We start from the raw sequence: 25743 nt of genomic DNA, 5'->3' as shown, positions 1-25743 counted from the left end.
AATATATATCCTGAGATCTACTGTCTGGTTGACTGGACAAGGCACTTAACTTGTCCATGTTGTAGTTAAATCTCTGTGACCATAAATTACAGAGCATTTGTTGGACTTTATTGGGACAGTGAGGCCTGGGAAAATAGAGGAGGAAGAAGGGAAGAAAGGGGCAAAGAAAGCAAATCAAAACAAAAGCCTAGGAAGATGATAAAGGTGAGTTAATGTCTTATTTCTGTAGTATATTTTACAATTAAACAAGGATTATCCATTTCTTTAAGTTTATTGTTAACTTTGCAGAGTTTCAATTTAGGAATAAATTAACCATTTGAATATTTCTGGGGAAAGAATAATTTTTAAGTATTATTAAGTTCTTTAATATGAAAAGTTAGATATTGTATATTTCCTAAATTCCTCTTAAAATTTCTCTCTGTGAATCCTCTAATCTTGTCTTCAAAAAATCCAGTCTTAAATCTACACTGAGAGCACTGCTAATGACAAGATCAGTGCTGTTAATACTTTAATTTATTAGCTTATATGCAAACATTTTAATGCCAATATATAATCAGTGATAGATGACCTTTAAGATCATTTCTATTTCATCATAATCTAATGCTATGGAAGATTGTAAAACAATTTTCTATAATAGCATCTTTTCCAAGGTAAGTGATATTACTCACTAGGGAATGTTTCTAAAAACCTTGGTTCAAATAGATTACTTGCTCTACTGAATTCCCTAAAAAAACAGTTCTATATATAGAGATATATTGATGTGATATTTGATTATAACTATAAAAATATTATTAATTCTATCATAAGATTTTAGTGTTTGCTTTCACCAAAACATTAGAAAATATTACTTTCCTCTAAAGTTATTGCATTTTGAAAAGAAGCTTAAAAGAAAAAAAATCATCTACATGATTGTGGTCATTATTTAAGTAGAAATTCAAAGCATATTTATTGTATGAATTAAAGAATAGCATTCCTGACATGGAATCTTAAATATGATGGAAGGGAAGAGGAAGGTGAGAGAGACAAAGTCAAAGACAGAGATAGATAGGCAGAGGAACAATGAAAAACAAAAAGACAGAGATTAAGAGAAATAGAGAAAAATGAGAAGCATCAAAAAGATAATTAAAAGATTATTCAGAGAATAAGAGGAACAATTGTTAAAAGTGTTTTATTATTGAGAGATGCAAGAAAGCCGTAGCATTATCAATTGGGATTGAGAACAAGGAAAAAAAAACTTTGCATTTGATCGATTTGGAGAGAAATAACTCGTGGGTGATGAGAAAGCTGAAGCTAAGTACAGCCTAGTTTTTTGAGAAACCTAAGGATAAATGGAAAGAGGGGGAATAAAGAGAATAGTTGCTAGATGAGCAAGGTTGAGGAATAAGTTTAAAGTTAGGCAGAAGCTAAATTAAAACAAAAACAAAAATATATATGTTAGAGTGCTGGAAAGAGAGTTAGATGAAGAAAGGGAAATGGAATGATTAACTATGTGACTTTTAACAAGTCCCCTCTGTGAAAACAAACTTATTTATCTGTAAAATAGAAGGTAATAAAAAAATTCTAGTATTTTTATGAGAATGAAATGAGTCAAAATAAGTACTATATCTTGTAAAAATTAAAGCATGATGTAAACTGGCTATTGTTAAGGAATACATTAAAAAAATAGGTGAGTGTATCTTAGACCCAAGTGTGGTTAGATAGACTAAATGAACAGTAGAATGAACCAATCAGGATGAATACTTCTTCCTTAGTCAAACAGAGACATGGAAAAACAAAGGAAAAAAGCTTATCCCCCCTTTTTTTGTGATACTTTTTTTAACCTTACTTTCAGTCTTAGAATCAATATTATGTATTGGTTCCAAGACAGAAATAAAGGAAGGAGTAGACAGTGGGGAGTTAAGTGACTTGTCTAGGGTCACGTAGTAATTTTCTGAGGTCAAATTTGAACCCAGGACATCTTGTCTGTAGTCCTGGCTCTCAAACCACTGAGTCACCTAAGTTATTCCCTTTTAAAGGGATTCCATGAATCAGTTTCTGTTGTTTAATGATTTGGGTCATGTGTCTACAAATACATACATACATATGCACATATGTATATTTATGAACACAAAATATTTGGACACTTTTTACTTCTTTTGTTAGAGGAAAAATTATATATGTATTTTAGATTATTTTTACAACTACTGGCTAGTCACATTGGAATACATGAGAACATTAAACAGCATTGCACTGATCTAGCTAGACCCAAATGGTCCAGCTCACTGAAGAAAGAGATAAGATGTACATGAAAGTGTTGGACTTTCAGGCAGATGAAGCTTAAATCTTCTAACAGGCTAGATTTTTCATCAAGGGCAAGTTACTTAACTTCTGCATGCTTCAGTGTATTTACAAGTGCTTCACTTGTAAAATGACTATAACAATATCTTCCTCACAGTTATGTTGCAACAAGCAAGTGAAATCTTATCTTAAAAAGCATTTTGTAAAATTTAGTTATAAAAACATCAGATATTATTAGTTTCAGAATCATGAAGAGAGAAATCTAGATAATCATGTCTTTTTTGTTTTCAGGACATACAGCCCTGGCTTTTTTCTTTATGAACCCTTATGCCTCCATTTGCCATGGGAAAATGAGTGATGAATAATTTTCAAGACCAGGAAGCCTTCTATACTTGTTTTTTCATTGTGGAGACTGCCCAAGCATCTGATAAAATACAGGAACTAAGAATTGAAATAGTGATTATTTAAAGGGAAATGAAATTACAAAGATCCTGTAAAGGGAGGATAGTTTGTATGTTAATAATCATAAGGTCTGATTAGCTTTAGGGACAAAAAAAAATGTCATCTCTTCCCTTTCTCACTGCCTCTTAGAGTTATTGCTCAGGTGATACCAATCTCAGCCCTGCAGGACAAAAGATTATTGCCTAAAATGCATTATACCCTGGGGCAGTTGTGTCCTTATTACAATGCTCCATGGTCATTTTCTCTTCTATTGGCTCCTGAGGTAACATGATCCTTGAGAGAAGGAAAAGTCTCAATGCAGTATCAGAAGGTCACTAGATTTATTGATATTAGCTTATAATAATAAATGTCAATAAAGGTCTAATTACTAATGATCTAGGGCAGTGGGAAAACTTATGGATTTCATACAAAGGAATTAATTTCACTGAAATTCTAGAAAAAAAGTTGCAAGTAGAACAAATTAAACACACATACATATGAAAACAAAGAACAAACAACATGGAAGCATTAAAGTAGTTCTACTTCAAACTGTATAACTTGATATATGAGTTGATGAAGATAATGTAATATAATAGAGTGCATAGTGCATTTGGTGTCAGGAAATGTAGGCTAAAATGTGAGACATTTACTAGCTGTTTGTTCTACCGAGGCAGGTGACAATTTTGTCCTTCTTACACATCCCCAGGTAAAGTTAAGAAGACCATCTGTTGGCTTTAATGCATGAGTTTGACTATATGGCCAGTAAAGTTGCTTTCAAATCTCAAACTCAGTGATCCTGGGACCCTGTAGGAGTCAAAAACTTCTACATACCTGAAGCAACTCCCTAAGGCTCATATGTTAAGATATAATCTTTAGTTCTCTTACATCTATTTTTAAACTATGAATTTTAAGCTCAAAATGTGAGGGAAAGGCAATTACTTGGAAATTGTTGGAAGGATTTCACCTGCTTCCTTGAAAGTGATAATTTCCTTCAAGCAGTTTGAAAACGAATACCTTCCAAGCAAGTTGGAGAATCAACCCCAACTGCAGAAAGACTAAGGTCTGAGTTATGCTTGTGACACAGCCTGGCTGTGTAACACTGGCCAGGCAAGTCACTTACTATCTCAGTGCTCTAGGCAACTCTCAGACTATAAGCTTCAGAGAAGTGCTGACCTGTGTGAGTAAAAGGACTTTCTTCACATGGAAGTTCTCTATCCAAAAAAAAAAAATCAGTTTTGCTATATCTTCTGCCATTGAATAAAGTGATCTATCTTCAAATATCTAAAGCCAATTTGAAAAATGGATGGTTCTAGTGCACAGAAAAAAATGATGTTTTCCCACATTAAAGAAAAACTGACAAATATAGTATTCAAAATTTCAGACCTGGTTTTTGACTGACAATATTGTCATGGATATATATATATATATACATATATATATATATGTAACAGCTTTTAAAACATTTATGTTCCCACCACAAGTAGAAGATATTTAAAAGTATATTATTTTAAATATATTACTTTACTAAAATATTAATAATCAATTAGAACAGGTGAGAAAATAGTATATTCATAGAAAAAAGCAAAGCTTTTTTCATTTTGTTATATATCTCTCTATATTATATATTATATATATATATATATATATATATCATCATCACCAAGAAAAAGACAATAAGATGAAGTTCCTTATCTGAAAATTATGAAGTCCAAAGTTTTAGTCTTGCTTTGGACAAATATTAGCTATCTCACTGTAATAATAACTATATATATATATATATATATATATAAAATATCGTGCCCTAGGAAGCTCCTTACAGATACAGTAATTTATAGAAAATGGCCAAACTGAATTGGTCAAAGATCCCTTTACAAAATCTCAGAAATGGAATAACTGGTCTAAACTTTGTGCTCCTCAAAACAAACCTTTCATCAAGCTTTTACATGAATGATTTCTTTTGATCCTAGACTCATTCTAAAAACAACTAAAATGAAACAGAAGTGCTCATTTGCAAAAATTATACAATGAATCAAAAGCAAAATCAAGACCTAAAATTGTTTTCTAACCTTTAGTAGTTTTTATTGCATGAAACAAATTTGTAAAACTACTATAAAATGAGTTGATGAAAACTATGATTTTGCAGGTATGGAAGCAGACATCTGATCAAGAGACCTTTAAAGTGACACAGCAACTTCCTTGTTAATTACTGCATGATTTTATATTGGACTCAGATGGGACTATATTGAGATTTAAGAAGATAATAGCTCTACTTCCTATAGGAACTTCAGAAACATCATCATTTTAGCTAAGGAACCCAAGGTCACTAAATTATCTGGCAAATTACATGGATAGCAAATCTCAGAGGCAAGAACAGAATTCAGGAACCAGGCATGAAATTCCCAATGCATTGCATAAACTCTAAAATTGTCAAATGGTAATCCAGCCCAAATATTCAACAATAAAAAATAAAGGTACTTCACCTTTAATATACACTATATATTCTTTTTTCAATCTGCTAAAGCCTTTGGACCCCTTCTCAGAAGAGTATTGCTATAATTCATAATTGAAAGAAAATCTGCATATCAGTTAGAAGTCAGGGGAAACAAAAATGCAACTTTTTTCCCTCATCCAACATCATAGGCTCCCTGAAACCTATCCACAGATCTGTTGAGGAACTGGATAAATGGATTGTATGAAGGCAGTAATAACTATATAGCATTTTCATGACAAATATGTAACCTTGAAAACTTTCCCCATATATTTCCCAACATTTTCATCTATAAATCTCTGTACCCACTAATGAAAGACTTCCCAGAGTTTTTTTTTAAACTCTTACCTTCAGACATCTAGGTAGTATCTGAGTCCAAACTTGAACCCAGCATCTCCCATCTCCAGGCTTGGGTTTCCATCCACTGAGTCAACTAACTGTTACTCCATTGTTATTTTTAGAACATTGACACATTACTAAGGCTGAATTTGGAGAGGCACTGGAGGATCAAGTGCCAAATAAGACATTTTGAGTAGCACTTGATCTTTTAAAAATTAGAGAATATTCTTCAATTTATTTTGTTTCCTCAAAGCACTATTGGACAATAGCTTAAAAATTCCTCCACCCCAACCTCATTGCACAAAGTTAGTGCCTCTGCACTGTTTCCAATATTTCACTAATCATGAAGTTTCTCTCATGAATAGAAATGATCAAACCTCATTAATAATGGAATTGTAGACCAAACAATCAATTAAGCTTCAATTATGTAAACTATAATCTAGTCCTTACTTTGCAGTTATTAACATGCAAAGGATAACTGCCTGACTTCTGAAGTAAGCATCCCATTGAATGTAATTGGTTGGGTACCCTGATTCAAGGACAAGTGTAGCTATGGGAATGAATTACTTAGGTATAATATTACTTTATGTCATAGATCAAATTGGGAAAAAAATGAAAACAGAGAAAACAAACCAAAAAATGTTAGCAACATAATTTCATAATATAATCCAGAAAAATGCATTCTAATTCAGATAAAATATTCATTCAATAAATCCATCAACAAATATTTATTCAAGTTCTTTGATGTATAATATCTTCCTCTACATTTATGAGAACTGGAAAGAATTTACAAATAAACTTTGTACTTGTTTACAGGTTTTCAGAAAATTAAATGAAAACTGTTAAATACCACAAAAATCCCCTCTTTCATCCACATTGCTATTCATCTGCCAATAGAATGCAGGTGAGAAATGTCACCAATAGAAACCAGCTGCAACCATTTGGAAGAGCTTTCTTCATGGGATAATGAATTTCCCTTTGGTTTCTTTCAAGGCAAGTAAACTAACAATAAGAGGTTTTAGATATCTTCTTTTAAAATGACATTGATAGTTGTTCCTATCCACTATTTATAAGAAAATGTGGAGCAGGTGTTATAAAAAAAACCCCTTATTATGCAGTTGGAACCTTAACAGCACTTGAACACAAGGTAATGAACTTTGTTTAGAATGCCAAAGCACTAGCAAAATGAAACTTAACTTGCCCTTGGTAACTTTTAACAGGAAAAACAACACACGTCATGAAGAATAAATTGATGCAGTATAGACAATCTAAATGAACATATGTTTGGTGGTCAATAGCCTTAGCTTAAAAAAATGAGACTTGTAAACAAACACTGAATGATTGCTTAAGTATTCACAGAGAAAAACCCAAAGTAATTATGTGAAATAACAATTCGTATAAGAAAAATGAATTATCTTTTGGTAATTATTTTGTTTACTATGTTATTATACTCACAATTAATGTCATGAATTAATTCTCCAAGCTTCCTAATAGTCACCTGAAGTATAAACAAACAATCCACACTCCATTTTATTTCTTCTATTCTTCTGGGGTCTTTAATAGTGTTGATGTGGCTTTTCCATCCAGGGAAACAGATTACAATTCCTTCCACCATTCAGTAGCAATGATCTTTGAGAGGGACTATGTAAAAATAAAAAAAATAAAATAAAATAAGCACTCTGGCTATTTCTGTGATTCTAAAATTGCATATCTATAGCTATGAAAGGGACATATTGACTTCCAGAGTTGTTACCCTCCTGCTGTTCATGCTCTCTTTCCCTTAGACTCTATATGTAGTTGAGGAAGAGTGTGTAATAGATTTTTGGGTGGATTTTTCCCCTCAATTTTGTAACACATCACCTTAGTAAAAACTGTTTTGTAAAACTATGCAAGAATGGTTAACTAAATTATTGTCAAGTGAAAATGTTGGGGGGGATTGTTCAACAGCAGCTACTCAAGCTACTGGCATTTGGGACTCATCCTGACTCTTCCAAGTTACCATTAGAACCTTGAGTGAAAGATGTGGCCAGCATAGCCCTAGGAGCATTTTTCACATGTGAGATTGGGAGCTGTTTTAAAGATTCTCAAAGCTAAAATGGACTATATATTGTAGCAAGAGAAGGTAGAAGTTGCAAGAATGATTGACAGGTCTTAAGACTTAGAATCTTTCATGAGTTGGTTGGGTTAGTGCTCCAAGGATCAGTTTCCAACTGCCTCAGTCTGAAGCTAACAGTGAAAAAGGACAGTGTGTACCTGAGACTCCCTGAACTGGCCTTTGAGGGTGGACAGACCATTGACTCTGTGTGTGTGAGATTCTGGGTTTATTGGGGGATTTATTCTTAATAGTCTTTGGTTAAGATAGTTAGAGAGTGTAAGCTTAGATAATAAAATATAGTGGGTAAATAGTCAGATGCTACCCTTCCTCTTATTCCTTCCCCAACACCTTTCCCTTCTCTCTTGTGAAGATTAAATTCAACTTTCCCCTGACTGTAACAATGAAAATACTTAGCTCTTCCCTGATTGTGAAGATTTAAAATGTAACTCAGGTCTATTTTTAGATTTTAATCCCCATAAGTGTAAATATCCTATTTAAAAGTTAAGTATGGAGACCTGCCTATTTTTAGATTCAATAACAAAAAGTGCAAACAGGATGCTTGAAAGTTAACTATGAAGATCTGCCCATTTAGATCTAATCACCCAAAGTGTAAATATCCCACTTAATCAAGAAGTGGGAAATCTGTGACTCCATGTGTGCAATAGTGGGTAATGAATCAGAATCTACTAACTGCCTTCTGGGCAGTCCTACAGCAGAGCATCAACTGTGATTTGTAGATGTGAAATTAGGGGAAGTGACACAAGTTAAAATGCCTTTAAAAGAGAAAGTGCTATTCAGAGTGGGTGAGTCTTGGAGCTGAGTTCAACTTGGACTGCCACTTCTGCTGGATGTCAATTCTTCATGCTTTTGAGTTGAGACTGGTGAAGAGGGGCAAAAGAATCTGCTGACTAGACTGACACTTGGTGAGTGAAAAATTGACTTTTAACTGCTGGATTTTCTGAAGAGACTTCCTGGGTCTCAGATTTACTGAGGACAGCTGAAACTAATTCTCCCTGCCCAAGGGGGCTCGGAGTAAATTATTTAGTGCTCCGGCTAGATATCTTACCTTATCTTCTATCTGATTTCTTGCTTCACTCTTCCTACATTTCGTAAATAAATTGTAAATAAAATCTCTTTGGAAATAATTAAATTCCTGGTGACCAAACTATTAAATAATCAAGTCCAACCCTTTAAAAATTAACCCCCTTTCCCTTCTTACACTGTTAATAAACTTAAATTATTTAAATATTATTTTCCCTTGTGTATAAATCCATTCCCCTTTCCTAAAACCCCCATAACAATATGTATGCAAATAGACTGTTAGAATTGGAAGAAAACTTAAAAATTATTGAATAATAAAAATAAATATTAATATAATATTAAAGCCTTGAAGAATACCTTGTGAATGTTACATCATTTAATCCCTTATAGAAGATTCAATTCCAGGCTTTTTCAAGATCATATTCTAATATTTCCAACTGTCATAAAATTTCCATTTTTTTCACAAAGCCAATTATCTCTGACTTTGGACAATTACTGTATCTCTCATTATACTAGCCAGTAATTCCAGTAATTTAGGGGAATAAAATTAGTAAATCTTCTCTGAATGAGTGAAAAAATTTACACATTTAGTGTTCATTGTTGGAGGGAATTCCCACATGAAATCTAAATTTCATACTTCTCGTGCCATTGGTGTTTTGTATATGAAACAAAACATCTGCATGATTTTAAAGGCATTATATTAAATTATTCAAATTGTATAAAATAAGGAGTATTCCATTATATTAAACAGTATAGGACAGAAAATATTAATAATTACCTGGGAACCTTTCATTTGAGGCTTTTTTCTAGGTTTGAATTCATATTTTGTATTACTACATTGTTATATTATAAATATATTACTACCATGTACAAAAAAAATTTCTAGAAAGAGATATAATACTAGAGTTGTGTCCAAATGAGCAAAGAAAACTAAAACCCATAAAAATATTTTATTACTTATGTGTAAATATGGTATAATGCATTTTGGCCACATTTTTAATAAATGCAACTTAACATAGTACAAACATAAATATTTCATTATTTTATGATACGGAACTTTAAAAATTATACTCCTGAAATATGAAACTAAATTTATAATGAGGAAAGCAGCTGCCAAGACTTCTGTTTGAAAATGGCTGTGATGTGAAAGATATTCTGTAACATTAACTATGAATTAGGAGGGCATCTTTCATATGAGTTGGGTTTTCATTAATGCCAGGCTGACATTTGCAAAATTGATTTGTGTTGACATTTAAAGTACTTCTGCTATAGTACAGGTCCAGGTCTGATATTAAGCAAACTAAAATACATTGGCTATGCTTAAAAGCATCTCAAAGAACATTGCTATTTTACAAGACTGAGAACATAATATCTATTAAATGGAGAATGGAGAATGGAGGGGTAACATCTCATTCTATATCCAAATATCAAAGAAGCATGAATCTATGTCTTTAAACCATTTGAAATGATTATCAAAAACATTCAAAGAGTAAACCGATTCTGTTGTTACTGAAATAAATACAGTTTCTTGAAGTTTTAATCTTATTGTTTGTAGATATTTTAGAAATAAGCAATAATGAAAAATTTCCCTAACTAAAGAAAAAGGAAAGTAAAGCACTATTTAAAAATATTTTGGATGTTGAATATAATTTTGAAATTTTAAAATATTTAAATATTTTTGTTCTTTTCTAAATTTTAATCTAATTTTATAATTGAAATAACTCATGTAAGCTGTAGCATAGGACTTAAGTTCTGATTCTAGTAAGTCAATTATTTGGAGTTAATATGTAATATTATTAGTGTTTATATGAGTGTGGTGGGGACTTTTACACCCTGGAGAATCCTAGCAATCACTTATCTTATGGGTTGTTCCCCTAGCCTAATGCTATTATTTTGATGCTAGTATTTTAATACTTCCATAGGAAAAAAAAATTAATCAACTTTTCTAGCATCAAGTTTCTAGACACCTATTTCTATTCCCCCATATCCCTCACACTATTTTTCTCTTATTATAAGAAAGGATCCAAAAGTTTAATGCATATTAAGGAATAACCATGACTGTCCTTTTATTTATTACAAATAATCTCAGTACTTTCTCTCTCTGTCTCTGTCTCTGTCTCTGTCTCTGTCTCTCTCTGTCTCTGTCTCTCTCTCTCTCTCTCTCTCTCTCTCTCTCTCTCTCTCTCTCTCTCTCTCTCTCTCTCTCTCTCTCTCTCTGTCTCTCTCTCTCTCTCTCTGTCTCTCTCTCTCTTCTTCCCTCCCTTCCCCCATGTTTGGGCCAGTCTGTGTGTTTGTGTCTGTGTGGGATACATACAGACAAAGAGAGAGAAACAAAGAGAAAGAAAAATAATGAGAACAGAAACAAAGGTAGAAAGCTGGAGACAGAGAAAAAAGGATAATAAACCCATAATATTTGGGTATTGAGATAAATAAAATATAGAAAACAGTCAAAGGAATGGATTGGGACTAAGATGATGAGTTAAAACCTGTCTATAGTGTATATATAAACATGCTACATGACTTTAGAAAAGTCATAGAATTTTGGGGTGTCACTTTTCCTTATCTGTAAAATGGAGTTGGACTAGATGGCTCTCTAAGGTATCTTTAAAGTCTAAATCCATGATTCTATAATAAGATTATGATAATGAACAGAATAATAGCAATTTCCTAATATAAATAATGTTAATTAATGTTAATAATTAGCATTTAAGTGCTTTATTTTAGAATACTGTGTACATACAACAATACTATGAGCTGATTGTTTCAGATTGTTTAAACCCCTTTCAACAGATGTAAAAATTGAGACTTAAAAAACTTAAGTGCATTATCCAGGGTTATACACCTAGAAATTATCAGAGAAGGTATACAAGGCCAAACTTTCCTAAAATCACATAAAACATTTATTCTTCTTTGATAGTTTTTTGATAGTTTTGATAGTTTCATAACAAAATAGTTTTTGACTACAACTACAATAAAAATTGCACTCCTTTTGGGATTCCTCTATAAATCACTCCATTGAATACTCTGCTTTCATTGGGAATTATAAAGAAACACAAGATTATAATAATAACTGAAATAAAACATGTTAAAATGTATAAGCTTTATGTCATTTTAGATATATTAAAACCCGTTATGTATGCTCAAATGTCTATTTACAGCTGAAAAAATGAGTTTCAGAGAGTTTAAGTGACTTTTATATGTTCACAAAAGTTATAAATGTAAAAGATGGGATTTGAACATAGGTCTTTCTGAATTCAAGTTGGGTACTCCATATATACTTCAACCCTACCTTTCTACATGTTCATTATCTTCAAGGATATTAACCTCAATTTGGCAAATAATTTTATTTTGTCTCTCATTTTACTGTTGTGGAAAATATGGGGAAATGTGGGTAAATTAATTATTTTAGATAGATTTGAAAATGGTTCAATAACAAGAAATTTAAAAAAAATAGAGATTAACTTTAGCAGAGAATTGTGAGAACATGTGCTCATTTTCCCCTCTTAGTTGTCAGTGAATTAGATAAAATCATAGATGCCATACTTACAAGATTTGCAAGTAACTCCAAACTGAGTGGTATGAGATGACAATCATGATGAAACAAGGATTTTGACAGTCTCAGAGTTTGAGAAATAACCAATATTGCATTTAGTATTGATTAATATTAAATTTGTGTACTTATTTTAAAAAACAAGTTTGCAAAGGATAAGAAGAAATTACTAGATAATTGTTCATCTGGAAGAATTGGAGGTTTTGCTGTACTTTTAACTCGACTTTTATCAACAGTGGATATTGTTGACAAAAAAAAAAGTCAATGTCATCTGAAGTAGTATTACATGAGGTTTAGTGTCCAAAAATAAGGAGAAATAAGTGCTCTATCAGGGTCATTTGAAAAATCCAGGACTGCTGATCTAGAGAGATTAGATATAGTGGAGACATGATAAATTTCTTCAAGTTTTTGAAGTATAGATAAATATTGTGGAAATTAATCCCATTAAATTTATTTTTTGTGCTTTAATGAATTAAAGTGAGTACAAGGGATGTAATTTTAAGAGAGGTGAATTTAACCTTGGTATAATGAACAGGAAAGAAGAATTCAAATATTTTATGTTCTACTAATATTGATTGTGTTGCCTCATGTGATATGAGCTTCTTTCTCATTGTTGGGGAAACTCATTTTAATGAATGATTTGGATGAGATTTGCACTGTGTTTCCTCTCAACTCTGACTGAATTTTTGTGATTCTTGGAACATCTATACTACTATGAAGTGAAAATATGCTATCATATTATATACTTGAGGAAAAACAATCTCATAAAGTATTTTTTCAGAGATTCTGTCTCACTGACCAGGTACTATTAACTTATGAAAGATTACTTCTAAGCCTTGTAAGGTCAACTTAGATGCACTTAGTCACCTCATCTATAAAAATAAGGCTTTGGACTAGGTGAATTTAAGCTTCCTTCAAACTCTAAGCACAAATTCCTATAAACCGATTACTAGGAAAATACAAATAGATGAAATAGGAAAGATACATTGTACCCTGGATATATTAAAATAGCAAGGTATTACCTCCCTCCCTCATCCCTCTCTCTCTCTCTCTCTCTCTCTCTCTCTCTCTCTCTCTCTCTCTCTCTCTCTCTCTCTCTCTCTCTCCCTCTCTTTCTCTCTCTGACACACACACACTCAAACAAAAATGCAGACACTATTACAGAGATGTGAATTCTTGTTCTTAAGCAACAAAAACTTAACTTCTGATTTTTTTCTTAAACATACCAGGTTAAACATGCCCTAATAGGTATGAGAATTTGATGAGTTACTCAGGAGTTTGGCTACATCTGTGCCCTTTCCACACCTCAGGCACCTCCATTCCCCTTTCTATTTTTTAAACAAATTTGTCAGATGTGAAATACACATGATTATTGGAGCAGGTGAATTATACCAACAGGTACATACATTTAACACCATATATTGTCATTCAGAGAGGCTTATTGTTACTCTTCATCACTGATATATTCCAATAGTTGCAATTTCCTAGAGTAGATGTCTATAATTGGGGATTAAAATAGTAATTAAGTATTTTGTTTTTGAGAATCAATCACTTTCATGAATGATCTATTTGAAATTTGTATGAAAACAAAAATCTCTTCACTCATGGATCCAGCAATATTAGAAGATTTTGGTACTCTGTTTGAATCTTTATCACCCATTGGTTGTTTTTGGAACTTAGGGTCAAGTATGGGATAAGCCTATGGACTTTCTGTTATACTATTTCAAGAAAAGTAACAAGGCTTTATCTCTTTATTTTTCTCTCTCTTAATTTCTTTAAAAATACCTCCTCCCCCACTCTATTATATTTTATTTATATTAACTCCTATCCCACTTTTGTACTTCCTTTTTATTATTCTGTTCTATTTCTCCTGACAATTCAATAAAAACTGCTTCTATGGGGATTCCCAATTCCTCCCTAAGTTTGTACTTCTGTTTATCATAAGATGCTGACCATCTGAGTCTCATGTCCCAATATGATGCAAACATCATCCACCCTTCCCTGTTTTTAAATAACCATTCTTCCCCTCCAGATCAGATGAGTTGGAGGTAATGGTCATCACTATCTATCCAAATATGGGATTGCCTTGTGACTTAACCTTTAGACTAATATGGGCTTTCTGAAATAAACTGATCAATCAGCCTTGTAATTGGGTAACTATTTCTAAATGAGGTTTATATGATGTTATGTCTTGTGATATGCCATCAAACTTGTATGGAAATATTCATTTTGATACTGTCCCTATATATAAACCCGGTCTCTGCCTCTGGGCGTTGTTTCTTGCCAGAGTCCAACAATGTAATCCATGCAAGAGAATGCTTTTATTGGAGGACTTGGTCCTCTTCTAATGAAATCTACCTTTCTACTGTGACTTTGAGAAATTTGGCTTTTTTACTTTATTTACCTAAAGTGTCTATACTGAGTTGGTGGGTTTCTATTATACAAAAAACACTATGTGCCAAAGGTAGTAAAATTGGCTGAAGAAAGGCAGGTGGTATAGTGTATAAAATTTAAATTAATATCCAGAGAGGCAAAGTCAAGATGGCAGCTTAGAGGCAGCAAAATTTCAGACCTCCAAAGAACCCTTCCTCACCAATCAAAAATACAATGCTTCGAGGGGCCTGAAAACCAAATCTAACAACAGGACAGAGCTTGTAAACCCTTATACTGGACTCAACTTAAAAGGTATACTTCCCAAAAAGCCTGAATTCCAGAACACTCTGGTTTAAGGGGAAGGCAGAAAAAAGGTCCCAGGAACCATCCCCCATCTACAGTGATGAGCATCCAGCAGAGGCTGGAATCTCTGGGCAGGCAAGGGCTCTAGTCTAGAGGTATTACTTTGCTGGCACAGCTTTGCCAGATTCAGGGCATTGAACAAAGATGGCAGAGAGGCAACTGGAGGAGAAGCAGAGAAGGAAGCCTAGAGGCAGCTGAGACATTCCACCTTGTACCACTCTTATTCAGGTTTTGGCCTCAGGGCACATCCAGCTTTGTATATTAACTCTGCCCTGGATCAATCTTATGAAAGGGGCAGATAAGAAGCCTTCAGAGGGCAGGGAAGCTCAAGCTCCAAAACCTCTCCACTTCAGACTGCTCTAAGAGTCTTGCTAACTAAGCTCCAAGGCAGAAGGCTACAACCACTACAGGCTACAGCATTAACAAGAGGGTGGGAAACCCAGCTCCTTTTCAGCTTCTGCTGCCAGCTGGGAGAGATCTGACTTCAGGGCTCATCAATACCATCAACCTAACCTGGTCAATCAACAGAGTAGAAAAGAAGCCCCTTCAAGACAGAATAGACCAAACCCATAGATCCAAAACAATCAAAGGAGAAAGATTGCAGGCAACTACAGGGGGGGGGGGGGGGGAGAAGGGAAAAAATATGAGTAAACTATAGAAAAAGAAAAAAGAAATTGCAATAAACAGCTTCTATCCAGGCAATGAACAAACAGCAAATTCTATTCGAAGAGGACGAATGAACACCAAGCAAAAACACAGAAACTCCAGCAAATTAGACACAGGCTTTGGAAGAACTCAAATTAAAATTAAAAAAACAATTAAGAGAGGCTGAAGACAACTGGGAAAAGAACTTAAAAAGCAAGATAAATCTTCTGGAAACAGAGGCAGAGGCACTTGAACTAAAATGAGAAAATAGTGTTTTGAAAGCCAAAATTAACCAGCTTAAAAATGAGGCAAAGAAAATGAAGGATCAGAAGGAGAAGGATGACCAAAAAGCCAGGGATGAAATTCAGTTTTTAAAAACTAAAATCCAATAACTAGAAGCAAATGACTTCACAAGGCAGCAAGAATCTATAAAACAAAATCAAAAGAATGAAAAAATTGATGAAAATATGAAACACATCATTCACAAAATGACAGACTTTAAAAACAGAGCCAGGAGAGATAATATAAGAATTATTGTACTACCAGAAGAGCATGACAAAAGGAAAAGCCTGAACATCATTCTACAGGAAATTGTCCAAGAAAACTGCCCTGAAATTCTTGAGCAAGAGGAAAAAATGGAGATTGAAAGAATCCACAGATCACCTCCTGTACTTAATCCCCAACTGAGAACACTGAGGAACGTTATAGCCAAATTCAAAAACTACCAATCCAAGGAAAAAATATTACAAGCTGCTAAGAAGAAATCATTCAGATACCATGAAACCACATTTAGGATAATACAGGATGTGACTGCATCTACACTGAAGGACCAATTATCATGGAATCTTATATTCTGGAAAGCAAGGACACTAGGTCTACAACCAAGAATCAACTACCCAGAAAAACTGACTATATTCTTGCAGGGTAAAGTATGGTCGTTTTATAAAGTAGAAGGCTTCCAAGCATTTGTAAAGAAAAGACCTGACTTAAACAGACAATTTTATGCACAATCATAGAACTCAAGAGAATCACCAAAAGGTAATTAAGAAAGTGAAAAAGAAAAAAAAAGCACATTTTAAGGGACCCAATAAGTTCAAATTATTTGCATTGATATAAGAAAAGATGATGATACTGGTAACTATTAAAATTATTATTATCACTCGGGTAGCTACAAGAATTATACACAGAGGGAAGACTGACAAATTGTATGAGACAAAATGTCAAGATATATATGTCTGCATGTTTGTATAAATATATATAAAACTAGAGGTAAAAAGAGGTTAATAATAAAAGAAATGAGAGAAGAGTCAAAATGGGGTAAATTTATATTTCATAAAGAAACACATGGTGAGAGTCGGGGAGAACACCAATACACTGGAAGGGTAAAAAGGTTGGAGACAGGAAATACTTAATTCTCACTTGCATTGAAATTAACTCTAAGAATGAAGAATAATCAGATCCATTGGGGCAGAGAATTGATTCATGCCCTATATAGAAATAGAAGGGTAAAAAATAGACTGGCAGGGAGGGAAGCAATCTAAGGGACATAAAGGGTCAGGAGGGGTAGTTTAAAAAGATGATAAAGAAGATAAGAGGGGAATAAGAAGGGAGAGGGGGCAAAAGGGAAGTAAAATAAGGGTGGGAATTAGGGAGACCAATTAAAAACAATAACATTGGTGTAAAAGGAAATAGTGAAAGAAAAAAGGGCAGGACTAGGAGAGGAAATCAAAATGTTGGGGAATCCACAGTGGGTAATTATGACTCTGAACATGAATGGAATGAACACACACATAAAACACAAGCAAATAGTTGAGTCAATTAAAAACCAAAATCCTACCATATGTTGTCCACAAGAAACACACATGAGACAGGTAGTGTGAAGAAGACAGAAATTACAAGAAAATGTAGCAAGACAAGAAGCAGGAGACTGCTGGATTTGAGAGGCTTTGGGATTTCTGATTGATTTGAAGGAAGGAACTGGGTTTATCCCTGGTACTTGGAATGAGCAAGTTCAAGGTGGCTTGGCTGATTTGAAGGAAGAAAAAGAAGGACAATAGTCCCTATATCTCTCTCTGACTGGCTCTGTTTCATACTAGTGACTGAATTGGCATTTCTCTCAATATCCTCCAACATAAGACTCATTGTAGATAATAGGGAAAACCCTATCCCTCTTACTTTATCCTGTATCTTTCCTCTTTTCTCTAATAAATCCTTATTTGAGATAAAAAAGAAAAGAGTATTTTCTCTGAAATATCATAGTTCACTCTGAGTGACTTAGGAGGCTGAAGAAGGGGAAAGGCAAAACTGAAGGGAATAAGAGGGGAGGAAGGGAGGTTTAGAGGGAGGAGTGTAAGGAAAGAACGATAGCTGCCTGATTCATTAGTTATCTAGTATCCATCAGAAATATACCCTCAAAATATCATCCATTACAGTAGGCACACACAGGGTAAAAGGTAAAGGATGGAGCAACATCTATTGGGTTACAAATGAGAAAAAGAAGTCAGGAATAACAATCATGATACCTGACAAAGCCAATGTAAAACTAGATTTAGTTAAAAGAGATATGGAAGGTAATTATATACTGATAAACGGCAGTATAAACAATTAGGAAATATCAGTCCTCAACATGTATGCACCAAACAATTTAGCATCCATATTTCTAAAGGAGGAAATAGTGGAGCTGAAGGATGAAATTGATAGTAAAATGATATGAGTGGAAGACCTGAATCTTCCTCTATCAGTGGTAGATAAATCAAAACAAAAAATAAATAAGAAAGAGTTAAGAGATGTGAATGAAATCCTTGAAAAATTAGAGTTAGTAGATATGTGGAAAAAAAGAAATAGGGACAAAAAGGAATATGCCTTCTATTCAGCAGCACATGGTACATTCAGAAAGACTGACCATGTACTAGAGCATAAAAGCATGGCAAATAAGTGCAAAAGAACAGAAATAAGAAATTCAAAACTTTTCCGATTACAATGCAATGAAAATAATAATTAGTAAGAGTACATGAAGAGCAAAATCAAGAATTCATTGGAAATTAAATATTATGATTCTCCAAAATTGGTTAAAGTACAAATCATAATAAAATTAATAATTTCCTTGAAGAAAATGACAATGATGAGACATTCTTTCAAAATCTTTGGGAGGCAGTCAAAGCAGTACTAAAGGGGAAATTTATATTCTTGAGTTCATATATTAACAAATTAGGGAGGGCAGAGGTCAATGAATTGGGCATGCAAATTTGACAAACTAGAAAGTGAACATATTAAAAATCCTCAGATGAAGACTAAATTAGAGATTCTAAAAATCAAAGGAGAAATTAATAAAATTGAAAGTCAAAGAACTATTGAAATAATAAATAAGACTAGAAGCTGGTACTTTGAAAAAAACAAAAATAATAGACAAAGTACTGGTCAATCTAATTTAAAAAAAGAAAAGAAAACCAAATTAATAGAATCCAAGATGAAAAAGGTGACCTCACCTCTAATGAAGAGTAAATTAAGGCAATCATTAAAAACTATTATGTCCAATTATATGACAATGAATATGGTAATCTAGGTGATATGGATGAATATATACAAAAATATAAATTTCCTAGATTAACAGAAGAAATAGAATACCTAAATAACCCCCATAAGGAAGAGAAATTTAACAAGTCATCAAAGAACTTCCTAAGAAAAAGCCCCAGGTCCAGATGGATTCACAAATGAATTCTATCAAACATTCAAAGAACAAATAATCCCAATATTATACAAACTATTTGATAGAATAAACCAAGAAGGAGTTCTTACAAATTCCTTTTATGACACAAATCTGATACTGATTCCAAAGCCAGGCAGGTCAGAAACAGAGAATGAAAACTATAGACCAATCTCCCTACTGAACATAAATGCAAAAATATTAAATAGTAAACTAGCAAAAAGACTCCATCAAGTGATCACACAGGTTATCCATTATGATCAGGTGGGATTTATACCAGGAAATCAAGGATGGTACAATATTAGGAAAACTATCCACATAATTGACCATATCAATAATTAAACCAACAAAAATCACATGATTATCTCAATAGATGCAGAAAAAAAATCCTTTGACAATACACAACACCCATTCCTATGGAAAACACTAGAGAGTATAGGAATAAAAGGGCATTTCCTAAAAATAATAAACAGTATATATCTAAAACTATCATCAAACATCGTCTGCAATAGGGATAAAGTGGAAGTATTCCTAATAACATCAAGAATGAAACAAGGATGCCCATTATCACCTCCATTATTTAACATTGCACTAGAAACACTAGTAGTAGCAATTAGAGAAGAAAAAGAAATTGAAGGCATCAAAATAGGTAATGAGGAGACCAAGCTGTCACTCTTTGCAGATGATATGATGGTCTACTTAAAGAATCATAGAGAATCAATTAAAAAGCTCATGGAAATAGTCAACAACTTTAGCAAACTGGCAGAATACAAAATAAATCCACATAAGTCATCAGCATTTCTATATATCTCCAACACGTCTTGGCAGCAATAATTAGAAAGAGAAATTCCACTTAAAATCAACCTAGACAATATAAAATGTGTAGTAATCTATTTGCCAAGACAGAGGAACTATATGAATACAACTAGAAAACACTTTCCACATAATTAAAACTGGATCTAAATAATTGGAAAAAATCCATTAATTGTTCATGGGTAGAATGAGTTAACATAATAAGAATGATAATCCTTCTCAAACTTTTTTACTTATTTAGTTCCATACCCATCAAATTACCAAGAAACTTTTTTACTGAATTAGAAAAAAAAATTATAAAATTTATTTGGAAGAACAAAAGATCATGGATTTGAAGGTAAATAATGAAAAAGAACATGAGGGAAGTTTACCTAGCAGTACCACATCTCAAACTCTATTATAATGTAGTGGTCATCAAAACATATGGTATTGTCTAAGAGACAGAAAGGAGGGTGAGTGGAATAGACTTGGGGTAAGTGACCTCAGCAAGTCTGTCTATGATAAATCCAAAGACCCTCGATTTTAGGACAAAAATCCACTCTGACAAAAACTGCTGGGAAAAATAGAAGACATTATGGAAGAGATTGGGTTTGGATCAACATCTCACACCCTACACCAAGATAAATTCAGAATGGCTGAATGACTTGAATATAAAGAAGGAAACTATAAATAAATTAGATGGACACAGAAAAATATATATGTTAGATCCTTGAGAAAGGAAAAATTTTAAGATCAAGCAAATGTTAGAAAAAAATTACAAAATGTAAAATAAATAATTTTGATTACATTAATTTAAAAATATTTTGTTCCAACAAAACCAATGCAACCAAAAGAGGGGAGGTGACAAATTGGTAAAAAATCTTCATAACAAAATCTTTGACAAAGTTCTAATTACTCAAATTTATAAAGAGATAAATCAATTCTACAAAAAAAACCAAAGTATTCACCAATTGACAATAGGCAAGTGACATGAACAGACAATTTTCAGATGAAAAAGTCAAAACTATTAATGAGCACATGAAAAAAATCTTTTAAATCTCTTATAATCAGAGAAATGCAAATCAAAACAACTCTGAGGTACCACCTCACACCTAGCAAGTTGGCTAACATGACAGCAAAGGAAAGTAATATATGTTGGAGGGGATATTGCAAAACTGGGACATTAATGCATTGCTGATGGAGTTATGAACTGATCCAACCATTCTTGTTGGCAATTTGGAACTATGCCCAAAGAGCTGTAAAAGACTACCCTTTGCTACCCTTTGACCCAGCCATATCTCTGCTGGGTATTTTAAACCTCAAAATTTCTCAGACTTATGAATGTTAGGGGTTTCCCCCATTGGGGAATCTTCTACTTAAAAAAATTCCCTAGCAGATAGTGAGAATTCTACTTGAATGTGAAGGCTCCTTGCCTTGGGAATATCCCTACTCCACCCTACTTAGGTAGGACTGCTTTAGGACAGAGAGCTCCTTGAGAACAATGAAAAGTACTTTGATCCATGCTTATGGAAGGGACAGGAAGTTCTTTGAGTCATGACTGTTTTAGAATTGATACAATGGGTTACTAAGTACCTATAAAGGTGGGGCAACTTGTAAACTATTTAAACCTAAAAGGGTGATAACTTATTCAGAGGTTTTTTCTAATGAAATTTGTCGACACAGCAACATTTTTTTCTGACTTATTAAAGAGATTAAAACTACTCAGCTGCGAATTCAAAATGGGTGGTCCTTTAGAAACATCTAGAGTGATTGGTAGATGTAAGGACTTAGGGGAGGTGACATATGAGATTTTGCCTTAAAAATAAGAGCTCAGAGAAGAGCTGGATCTGATTCTGAGGGAGCTCATTTTGAGAAGACTCATTCTGAGGATCTCGATTTCTGACTCTCATTCTGAAGGAGAGCTCCTTGAGGAGCTCCTCTGAGGGGCTCTGTCCCTCTGGGGTAGGAACTCTGGAGGCTCTTGAGAAAGGCCCTTTGAAACAATCTCTGGCTGGAAGACACTTTGAGGAAGGACGCTGGCCTGGTGTCATTAGAATTCCTTACTTAGACAGATCTTATGGTGAGTTATAAAAAACTGACTGATTTCTCTTTTAAGACTCAGGTCTAGGCCATATTGGCTTGAGGCCCTTCATACTTATTCCTTTCTTACTCTCTTTCTTTGATTACTCATTGTATTGTTAATTAAAATCTCTATAAAACCCAATTGACTTGGGTATTTGAATAATTGGGAATAATTCCCTGGTGACCACCTTATATTTGATTTTAAACCCAAGACACTGTAGTGAAACATATTTCTGCGGTCAATTTTACTCACTCTCTCTTATATCTATCACAATTTATATCTTCCACTATTTTAATCACTACAGTTTAAGACCTCAACCATTTTAAATCTCACAGTATATACCCCAAAGTGATAAGTAGAAAGACTTGTACCAGAATGGCAGAGACAAACGAAGTTTGGGGCCTAAGAAATTAGGCAAAGGTGCAAACTTTGGAAATAATATTCTAGGTCTAAGGACAAAGATTGGAATGTTAATATCTCCCCTTTCCCATTATATTAAATAACTTAGGAAGTGGCAGAAATGTCCAGAAATGCAATCTTGAGGAAAAAAAAATGTTTTTGTACCCATTTAACTATGAACTTGATAAATTCCACATGTACTCACATTCCCCCCACTACTTCATTCCTGTGTTTTTTTTTCCTTTATAAATCTTTCCCCTATTCAATAAACTTTGCTGGCAGTAGTAATTATCTCTGCCATCCTTCTCACACCAAAAATATTTTAAGCTCTTTGGTCTTTTATTTCTCACTTCTATCTAAGGGACCCTTGAACCCTGGTCTGAGCCTTTGGAGCTCCTCTTCCCCCTTTAGACTCTAACAGATCTGGCATCTGGATCAGGAACTTGGAGGTTACCTTTACATCTGAGGAGACGTGTGCCATTCAATGGAGGTTACAAACAAAGGTAGGTGATTTCTCCCCATCATGGAGGACATCAGAAGTAAAACATTGGGCAACTAGTTTCTCATTACACATGCTTCTTTGCTAAGATCATTTCAAATGTGGTTAAGGCTTGTGGAGCCAAAATTTCTCTTCACTTCTCACAGCTTTTAAAGAGACAGTACATTGGAAAAAGCAAGATGGATTTTTTTGGTGAAGTTTTCAGACTGAGATGATGAAAGAATTATGTATATATATATATATATACACACACATATATAAACATGTATATATATATATATAAACATATTAAATTAGTTATCAGGATCCTGAATTTATGTTTAATGTTTGTTTTGTGTGTCTTTATGTGTGTCAATGTTACAAGTCTCAACTTTGCATCTTTCTAATTGGGCATTCTTAAATTATGCTTCATAGCCCTACACACAGAGGAAAGTAATTAGTTCTGGTCTCTAAACCTGACTGACTGTAACATAAACCTACTTTTTTCTTATATTATAAAGGGCCCATCTAAGAGAAGAAAATAGATTAATTTGGAGCACACAAAGGGAAATTTTGTCCCATAATTTGTCTATTTACTTTCATTTAATATTTAAGATTGATGTATGTTACTTTGGAAAATTGTTAATGAGTCTCACAATGTACTATGACACAATGGAATTTTATGGTGTTTATTGTGTATCAGCTAAATTTAATTTTGCACAATACCTAGTTAGAGAATTCTTTATTATCATTAGGACTGATAAGGTATGATTATTTTAGTAAGTTTGAGAACTATTTGAAGGTTATTTATAGCCAGTTTGACCCTAGAGGGAATTTTTATTTTACAAAGGCACAAAATCATTCTGGCTGCTTATTAAACATAACACATTTTAGTGCTAAATTCAGTTAGGCAAAGGTTATAGTGTATTGTGGAGAACTTTTTCAAAGATTTAAGTTTTGGATTTTATAAATAGATATTCTTTAATTTCAGGTACTGTTATAAATAGCAACAAGTAATTATATGTTAGCATTTTGATTTTCGGAGTTCAAATTTGGTAATCTGTTTATTTGAAGTTACACAGGTAGTTATAATTTGAATATATTAAAATATAATTTGTTATAATGTCATAATAGAAGTATGAATTGTAAACTGTAAAGCAAATTAATTTTATGCAAATTGTGTAAAATTAATTGGGTATGGAAATTTGACCAATCCAAAATTCAAATAGGACTCAGTATTAGATTATTATATATAGGTAAGAGTAGTCACTCCTCCTCTATTTATACTTAAGAAGCCAGATGAGGTGAGAGATATAGTAAGTGGAATAAAGTAATGGAGGGATATTTGTTCAGAATATTGAGAGAAAAAATTATCAGTTATGTAGAAATATTTGGAGTTATAGTGGCAAAATTGGAAGTTTATTCTGCTTTTAGCAGGGGTTTGAAAGGAAAATTGGAATATATGGAACATGGTTATGGGACTTTAATCAAAGTTAATTTGGAAGTTGTTAAGCTTTTAATTAATAGTAATTGGGAGTGATTTATTATTTAGGTTTTGAGACATGCAAATTTTATAAGTATTATAGTTAAAGTGTTAAAAAAGGATTGGAAAGAAAGTGTACTTTTATTGAGAGAGAAGCCAAGCCTTGAGAAGAACTGCTGAGGCCTTGGATATATTTACAAAAGTAATTTAACCCCGTCCTCACATACAGGTTAGAGTTAGTTAAACTAAATTAGTAATGCAATGATTAACTGTTTTAGATGCTAATATGAATACATCAGAAATGAAAGATTTATGGTTCAGACAGGATAAATTTTGGGGAAGAACATCTAGATTGTCTTTTTATATGCCAACATGTCAATCTTTGCTGTAAATGCTTCCGTGTCAATCATAATATGTTCATGATATAAATTTTGGGTTACATTTTGAAAATTTAAGTATATTAACCTTTCTAAGGAAATTGTTTATTAAGCAAGAATTGACAGAAAGCAAACTTGATGACTCACACAAAACCACTGCTCCCCCTCCCTTCTTTCTTCTCACAGCAGTAGTTAAGTAAACAAATTCTACCTGTCAAGCAGAACCAAGTATTTTTAATACAAATAATTTCATTGAGTATTGGAAAAAGGATTCCATTATCCACCTTTACATATGGGAATCCACATATATGTTTTTAAAATAAAATCCCTATGATTTTAAAATACTACTATTGAACATTTTATTTTTTTTTAAGTAATCCTGTCTCCTGATACCTCTCCCTTTTCCTGCTGCAGTGAGGAATATTAGAGAGTACTAATAAATACTATCATAAGTAGCATCAACTTTAACCCTTAAAACAGACAATTGCCCAGCATATACATCTAAAGATCTTGCTAACTGTGAATTTTAGATTTACTCCACTCAGTTTAGCATCTAGAATTTTAGCAACCAAGAATGTATAAACCCCCATTTAAGGATTAACTGTGGGGGAGGAAGGTCTATGACCTAAGTGTCCTAACAATTAACAAGTCAGAAACAACTGATTGACCCTCTGGGCTGTCCAAAGCCAAGTTTAAGCCACCATTGGTACATGTGAGACACAGGAAGTGATGTAAAGAACTGCCTTTATATTTCACATCACTTCCTGTGAGAGGGACTTTGGTAGTGGAACTTAGTTTGAGGGCTAGAGAATGGGA

At 33.3% G+C, this 25743-nt stretch overlaps 1 protein-coding gene across 3 annotated transcripts in view; it reads right to left on the bottom strand.

Annotated features, from left to right (window-relative positions):
- Positions 1 to 25743, bottom strand: part of CDH18 (cadherin 18) — a 1512838-nt gene that overhangs the window by 1320197 nt on the left and 166898 nt on the right. For all 3 annotated transcript variants that reach the window (XM_056824266.1, XM_056824267.1, XM_056824271.1), the window contains exon 2: positions 7001 to 7186. The gene's annotated coding sequence lies outside the window, so the exon portion shown is untranslated. The remainder of the gene's footprint in view (positions 1 to 7000; positions 7187 to 25743) is intronic.

This window comes from Monodelphis domestica, chromosome 3 (genome assembly GCF_027887165.1).
Source record: "Monodelphis domestica isolate mMonDom1 chromosome 3, mMonDom1.pri, whole genome shotgun sequence".
Classification (NCBI taxonomy): domain Eukaryota; kingdom Metazoa; phylum Chordata; class Mammalia; order Didelphimorphia; family Didelphidae; genus Monodelphis; species Monodelphis domestica.
The sequence above is the reverse complement of the archived record's forward strand: the minus strand, read 5'-3'. Positions and strand labels throughout refer to the sequence as shown.